General features: G+C 43.8%; 1 protein-coding gene across 1 annotated transcript in view; it reads right to left on the reverse strand.

Moving 5' to 3' along the window:
- The window catches only part of LZTS3 (leucine zipper tumor suppressor family member 3), a 220302-nt gene extending 212909 nt beyond the window's left edge, over nucleotides 1-7393 (reverse strand). Inside the window, exon 1 of the mRNA XM_069204940.1 lies at nucleotides 7365-7393. The gene's annotated coding sequence lies outside the window, so the exon portion shown is untranslated. The remainder of the gene's footprint in view (nucleotides 1-7364) is intronic.
- Between the last annotated feature and the right edge of the window lie 208 nt (nucleotides 7394-7601).

Here is a 7601-nt window from a genome sequence, read left to right on the forward strand (position 1 = left end):
ACCACACAGAACCTTCTATTAAACTCACCCGGGTATCTGAGTAGGTGTTTTTATTTCCCTAGCATAGCTGGATCCCCCTTTCCAGAAATTAAATTAATTTACGCACTCCCTCCTGTTCTTTTAACAGTTAGGTTGAGTCCGCCCAGGTGGCACTGACCTACCTGGGTGGGGCTAGGTGGTCATATGATGAAGCATGACACTATATAGTGTGTGAGACCACCTAGTCCGTAAAGGAAATTTTCCTTCCCCCCCCCTTCAGACCTTACACCACTCCACAGTTCACCTACAGTTTACCTCTAGTCGAGGCATACGATTGGTCTAGTGTCACAATTGGCGCACTATCGACCTACTTACAGTTACAAGAACCCCGTACTCTCATATGTGATTTAGTATTGTGTTTGGGGAGTCGAGTACGGTGTGTGTCCTTTCTCGCTCCCACATACTCTCCCTTTGTGTAAAGTCTTAGAGTCTATGGGTCTGATTACGACTTTGGCAGTCTTTGTATCGCCGTTACGGCAGTGTCAGAATCCCCGAACTCCGAGTAGGCAGTCCGCCAGCCGAAATAAGGTGTTGTTGGTCCCATTGATGAAAGACCGCCTGTTTCCTGCTGCCACCACCAATCTTTCACTCCCACATCGACGCCGGTCACAGGCTACAGCGGCTGAGGGCGGGAGTTCAGCCCTGGTTCCCGCAGACAGTATTGCAATGTGGCTCACTGCTAAGCCGACTGTGGGGGGGAAGACCTCCATACTCGACCTGGCGGAAACACAAGATATAAGGTAAGCAATCACCTTATATCCAGTTTCCACTACTCTTCCCGTCATGGAGCCCCTCGTCAAGGTCCTCCCTTTGCTGCAGACACTTGCCCATCTCCATTAGAAGACCGCCATCGCAAGTCTACCGGCACAACAGAAGCATCGTAATACGGAGGGTGGAAGACCGTTGGCTCAGCGCTGTGGCGGTGCATCCGTAAGACCACCAAACTCATGGTCAGGCCCTATGTCCCTAGAAAATGGTTTTTCTAAATCAAATGGAAGGAACACACATTTGAAATGTTATTGTTCCTAATTAATAAACCTTTTGGGAGCATTTTTAATTAGTGTATCTTTTCAGAATTTGTGCTCTGCAATTACATTTTTTATGTATTTTTATTAAATTTTCAATCAGAATCCAAATGAGAAAGAAAATAAACAATGTGAGCCCACAGTTCAGGTGGGAATAACTGATGTAAGTACGATACTTTCACTCTAACTTACTAGACAGAGGAAATAGTATTATTAGTACATACATGGCCTCATGATCAAAAACCAAAATTCACCCTGTGGGACAGTCCTACGTCCAGTAACCAAGCCCATCCTGGTACTGCTGTGCAGTGTATTCAGTTACTGTAAGCCTCTTCTTCCCCACCATGTACTCTCTAAAAGCACCCCAAAATGTCTTTTGGTCAAGATCTAGGGACCAGTAAGGCAGCAAATGTCTCCACCCCCTCATTAGAAAATAATGTGTCCTGTAGCAAGGCACTAATCTTTCGCGTAGGACCTTTGAACCAGGCTTTGACTACTTGTTGCCTCACCAGCAACAAAAGCAGCACAACGAACCACCATTTATTCCGAGAGACATCTACTAAAAAGCCTTGCATTCTGTAAACCTCTTTAAATTGGGATGTTTAGTTTAGTGTGTTTTAGAGCACATGGCTACCCGGAGGTCTCCCAGCGCTAACACGGATCCAGACAGACCAAACGCAGGGGTTAGACTCTGAATAACCAAGTTTTTAGAGATCTGCGGAAGGAGAGTTTGTGGCTGGTCAGACGGAGCTCAGGAGGAAGGGAGTTCCAAAGTTAAGCTCCTAAATAGGACATGGACCTACCACCCCACTGTGTTCTCTTAAGCAAAGGAAGCCTGATCAGAACAACCGTTGAGGATCTGAGGGACCTGCGAGGAGTATAAAACAAGGCAACAGATCTTAATAGGGTGGGGCCTCTATTGTGCAGTGCTCTATGCAGTAGGCACAGGGTTTTGAACTCTATCTGTTGTTCCACCGGGAGTCAATGGAGGGAGGCTATGGAAGATTCAATGGATTGGTATCTCGGAATATTTATAAGGAGCCGAGTGGCGGCATTCTGAACGACCTGGAGTCTTTTAACTACATACTTGGAGGAGCTGAGGTTAAGTGCATTACTATAGTCCAGACGCAAGATAATAAGGGCCTGCACTATGAGCTTTTTAGCTAAAAATGGGAGGACTTTAAAAACTTTCCTTAAGAGTCTAAGAAGACTGAGACAGGTAGCGGCTAACTGTTTCGATTGGTAGTCCATAGTGAGTCGCGAGTCAAACCAGACTTCCAGGCTCTTTATGTTCTCTTTAGAATGAGGCAGGGCTTTCAGGCATTCCGGGATAGGCGACTGGCGCCTCTGGAGAAAGTGATTCCCTAATAACATCAACTCTGTTTTGTCTTTGTTTAATCTAAGTTTGCAGTCAGACATCCATCTGGTTACTGCTTGAAGAAAAGGGGTCAGTGAGGAGTGGTCCATATTAGATTTGGTGGAGAAAGAGAAGACCAGTTGTGTGTCGTCAGCATAGGACACCAGCGACAAACGATATGGTTTTGTGATCTCTGCTAATGGATACATATAGAGATTAGACAGTGTGGGGCTCAGGAACCCTGAGGCACCCCACAATTTGAGCGAGGAACAGTTGGAAAAGTAGGATGGGTCGAGAACTTGAAAAGTCAAATCCTCCAAGAAGGAAGAGAGAAATTTTAATGCACTGCCAGTGATACCAGCCTTGGCCATGCTCCAAATCATAATGGACTGGTCAATCGTGTCAAAGGCTGCACTAAGGTCAAGCAGATTGATAGCACCAGCGCCGCCTTGATCGAAGGCATCTTCTGACCTCTTCCATTACTGTGAGCAGTGTAGTCCCAGTACTGTGTTGGGGGCCTAAAACCCATTTGAGTGGGGTGGAGGATATTGTGGTCCTCAAGGAAGCCTGAGAGATGACAATATACATGTTTTTCGATCAATTTGGACACAGCAGGCAACAGGAGATCGACCTATAGTTACTAAGGAGAGCTGCATTAAGGTGTTTTTTTTTTTTTTAGCAGTGGCTTGACTATAGCATGCTTCCCATGGAAGGGAGCATAGCTTGTGACTAAGGAGGAATTGAGAAGGTTCGTCAGAACCGGAGCAATGACCACTGACCCCAGGGCTAGGATGTGAGGAGGTGCTGGGTCAAGTGGAGAACCCGACTTTAGAGAGTCAACAAGGTAAATGACTGAGTCTTCTGTAAGAGGCGGAAAGACCGAAAGAGAGATAGAGAGATGTTGCACCTTCAAATAACAAGGGGAGTCTACCACCCAGGAAAGGTTGTCTGGGAAAGCCAAATAAATGTCTAGAATTTTCTTTTGAAAAAAGTGAGCAAAGTTGATACGAAGTTCTTGAGAGGCTTCCATAAGGTCATTGTGAGAGACTGGCTGGACGATCTCTTTAAGAATTTGAAAGACTTCCTTAGGAGCATTTAAGGACTGTTCAATTTTGGAGGCATAATAAGATGCCTGGGCTGATCTGATTTCTGAATGAAAGTATCTAATTGCTTTCCGATATTCAGCTTTTAAAAATTGTCGTACGCCTTTCTCCAACTCCTCTCAAGGTGTTTACATTCCTTTTTTAGAAGTAGCAAGTGAGGAGAAAACCATGGGGACCATTTTTTGAGTTGACCTCCTGTTTTGGTCCTAGCAGGAATACTGTATCAAGAGCATTGGAGATCCACCCATTAAACTTCTCCAAAAAGTGAGTGGTATGGTCTACGGGGTCGGGTTTTAAGCTTTCTAGAGTGTCAGATCAGTCATTAACATTGAGATTATGCCAACAGTGGCGTAGTTGTTTTGTTACGGGGGGTTAGAAATAGGAGGAATGGGCAGCTTCAGAGTGATTAAAAGGGCGAGGAGGCAGGGCCATCAAGTCAGTAACGTTACAGAAGACAAGGTCGATGGTGTGACCCTTGGGGTGCGTAGGGCCGCTGATCAGTTGAACCAGATCCAAAGCTGCAAGATCAAGGAGCAAACATTTGGCGACTGAATTACTTGTTTCATCTACATGGATATTAATGTCCCCAAGGAGGGTGAAATTCGGTTTGTTGCATGGTATTGTAAAGTACAAAGTGATACAAATAATGTAAATAAAAGGCAAATGTTAGAAATACAATGCAAGTAGATGTTTGTAATTATCTTTGACATGTTAAGAAAATAGTGAACAACACCCGGATGTCCTTAAACAATATGTAATGGACGATTTGATTATTATACAAATGGATTGAATTGGATATATAGTAATTTACATATGTGTGCCTCACTGTTTTTCTGTTTTTAAATGCTCTATTTTAGTCAACTGAGGTTGTCACCGATTCAATCTGGGGTGGCCAATGACTGTTAGTGCATGACCATGTTTGGAGGCCAGGATAAAGTATGCCGAAAGGATTCCGGAGTAGAGGTTCTGAGAGAGTGCAGATGTTAGGCAGAATAAGAGACCCCCTCTGAGATAAAAGGTGGAGAGTCCCTGGACCCTGGGCCCATCCAGGCACGGATGGGGGCAGATGGGCTTGCCTTAGGTGCTCCACTGGCGCAACCGCTGCACGCGTTCGCTGCATCATGACCTTTATATGGGGTTAGGGAAGCAGTAGGCGGCAACTAGATCCCAACCCAAGATGGCTGCTCCCCAAGGGAATCAGAGAGGAGTAAAAGTGGCTTCCGAATCGGGGGCTGTACTCCGAGAATAAGGGGCCATCTGAAGGGCAGGTTTCCTATCCCAGGAGAGACAAATGAAAGAGGCATAAGGTATGGAATGTAGGATAAAATAAAGCAGCAGTCAAATGCCCTTTATTAAAACAACCTTAAAACACACCAAACATCGCGGCAAGGCAGCTAGGACCGACCTGAGGCAACTGAACACAGACCTGATAGGTCAAAGATAAAAATATAGTTGGCCAAAGATGCTGTCTATGTAAACTTTTAAAAATGCTTAGTAAAAAGTGCGTGGTAAAAACAAGAGTAACCTGCTATCATTAGTCTGAGCGTCTTCTCAAACTTATTTGATAGGTAACAATGACTTCTATCAGCAGATGGGCTTGTAAACTACAGTGAGCATGGACATAGATTAGTCAGAGTGATTCGGGATGGTGTGGATCTAAAATTTCCCAAATAAAAAAGCAGTGGACCACAGGGTGTATGTGTGAGGTGATCAAGGTTCAGTATGGACTGTTCCTATGGGGAGCAGGGTAAGTACTTATTTGCATTAAATGGGCATCGTTTGCAACAGCAATGAAGTACTTTGTCCACCAAACTCAGGGTCCTCCTGCCTCATTTTGATTTGTGCGGGCTGCAACCTTTACGCCAATGGAATACAATGTACTCTGTCATTGTAAAACTTCCTTCAACGGTTGGACCAAGTAGGTGTCATGGGAAGTAGCCATCTGACTGTCCATCCTAATTAGAGTTGATGGTCAGATGGCCTTTCTTTTTTTCATAAAAATAGAATAACGACCCCCACACCATGAGGGAAAATTTGTGTGAGGGTTACTAGATTTTTTTATTTTTCAAAAACAAGCTCCTGCTTTGGGAGTTTGTTTTTGAAAAAATAAAAACTTTGGAAAAGTTTGACTGGCAGCCATCATGTTTGTCCATTAAACCTTTCCTAGATTGACAGGAACCGCCATGAAGAGTTTGCTGGAATGGTAGACATCCCTAAACTTGATGGGTGGAGTAATTGCAATAAAGTGGTCCGGCACTGTTTGCTTTTATTCCATCTGCTGAATCCTAAATCAGGCCCTCTGTCCAAAGCGGGACAGTGGGTGATAAACAGTGGTTTTGGAATACTACCCGGAGGGATTGCCAGTGGTTGGACTATTTGCAAGCATTCATACCATTATGTTTTTTAGTGTGCCAGTCTTCGTAAATTGTAAAAAGTAGTATTTGCATCCATTCCAGGAGTACTTCTATGACGATAGATCTGCTAATTGTTTGGTAAACGAGTCACTAAGAGTCATAGTTACAAAGCAAAGCAAAGGTGCTGCACTGTGTTGCATCACCTGAAGAAAGCAGAACTGCGCCATATCCCCATAGAAATGGCACCGTTCTCTCTCCAAGGGCTTTCGTACTTTGGGCTTCCTAGCGCAAAGAGGCACTCTTGCACCACAGTGCAAGTGTGTCTGTATTATGGTCAGGAGAGTTTTCAGGCAAATAGGGGCACCTTCTTGCACAAAAACTATCCTTTGAGGTTCTTTTACTCTTTGATTGTGTACTGCAGAATGCAGCACACATGCAAAGAGGAACACCGAGGAGAAATGAAGATATTCCTCCTCGGTATGCCGGCCTTAGGCATGCACAAACCCATATCTACCACCCTTTGTAAATATGGGCTTGTGGCAAAGTCCTTGGGTTGGTGCACGGGAATGCCCATGCACCACCCATGGCACGCACCTGATGCAAAGTAATGCGAGGCAGTACAATGCACAGCACTGTGTTTGCTTTTTCCTACAAAGCCACGCATATTGGCATTTGTGTAGCTTTGTAAATACCAAAAATAATTTTGCATCAGGACTGCGTAAAACCCGATGCAAAACTCTGATGCAAAACCTTTGTTAATCTGATTTTAAATATAATCTGTGTTACTGATTTAATAGTGCCTGGATGACTAGATAAACCAACACAGCTATATCAGACCCGACTCAAGGCCACCAGAACCAAGGCAGGAATGTATTTATTTGGGGGGTGTCACACCCCAAACAACCCTCTGAAGCTACACCCTTACCCATTAGGCTTTTAATGTGTCCACAAGGAGTATTACGAGAAATGCAGATATCATGAATTTGAGGAGAGATTGTTTGCATATTTGTTGGTTATAGGGAACACCACATTGGATTTCAGTGCTCTGAAACCATCAGCCCAATGCTACATTCCAGCAGTCTCAAACTTGAGAATGAATTTCAGTGACACACATTTTCTTTCTTTCTTTCAGGAATTAATGAGAAATGTCTATCATGTAAATGCAACATGAAAGATTCTAGATGGGCCATCAAATACTTAGGATAACTCTGACTAATGACAGAGTATTTACGAAAACTACTTAAAAAAAATTAAATTCTAGTAAATGTTGCACAACAGACACTGAGCTTGCAGTCAGCTCTTCCTATGCTGAGTTTATTTATAAATGCTCCTGATTCCGTGTACTGACAGAACTGGTTTTGTTATTGCGACCTGACAGCGCGTCTGCACACTTCCAGCGTGCACCAACAATCCTAAATTTAACCCCGCAGCACTGACAAAAATATAACAAAGTTGTCAAGCCCAACAAAAAAACATTGTCACTCACCTCTCATTGCGAATGTCGACTGCACTCCTAAGGAAGAGAAAATAGAGAAAAACACATTTGTAGGTTTTGACAGCTTATTCAACTGAGATGTTTCATCACCTACAAAGAGTTACATAAAATACTGGATTGGAAACCTTTTCTACAGATGAAAAGTGCGTTTATGTGTAGACTGCATAGATTTATTACACGCGGCTGTAAAGTGCAAACACGTTGATTACATCTTATTTACAGATTTTA

This window comes from Pleurodeles waltl, chromosome 1_2, assembly GCF_031143425.1.
Source record: "Pleurodeles waltl isolate 20211129_DDA chromosome 1_2, aPleWal1.hap1.20221129, whole genome shotgun sequence".
Lineage (NCBI taxonomy): Eukaryota > Metazoa > Chordata > Amphibia > Caudata > Salamandridae > Pleurodeles > Pleurodeles waltl.